Below are 335 nucleotides of genomic sequence, written 5' to 3'. Positions count from 1 at the left end.
AGGGCGGCAAACTGAGAGGTGCCAAAGACATACAGAAAAAGACTGAGTTGTGTAGCTTCATGGCAAGGGCTGGAACTACAGATGCCACTATCCCTGTGTGGAGCCTGCCTCACAGGTAGCCTACAGGAGGGAGCCATCTTTCCAGTGTTGAACCCATCCTCACAGGGCCAAATCAGGGACTGCGTTGGTCTGGCGAAATCTACGTGTGCGCACACCACCTTGGTGACTCCCTGGAACCCCAACCTGCCCAGGTAGTGTGGCATTGACTGGGACACTCTAGGTTCCTGGGTAGCCGGTCCTGCCCCACAAGCAACTGGAGACTTATACAGCAGCAG

Source organism: Hipposideros armiger, unplaced genomic scaffold (genome assembly GCF_001890085.2).
Source record: "Hipposideros armiger isolate ML-2016 unplaced genomic scaffold, ASM189008v1 scaffold_409, whole genome shotgun sequence".
Taxonomy (NCBI): Eukaryota; Metazoa; Chordata; class Mammalia; order Chiroptera; family Hipposideridae; genus Hipposideros; species Hipposideros armiger.
The sequence above is the reverse complement of the archived record's forward strand: the minus strand, read 5'-3'. Positions refer to the sequence as shown.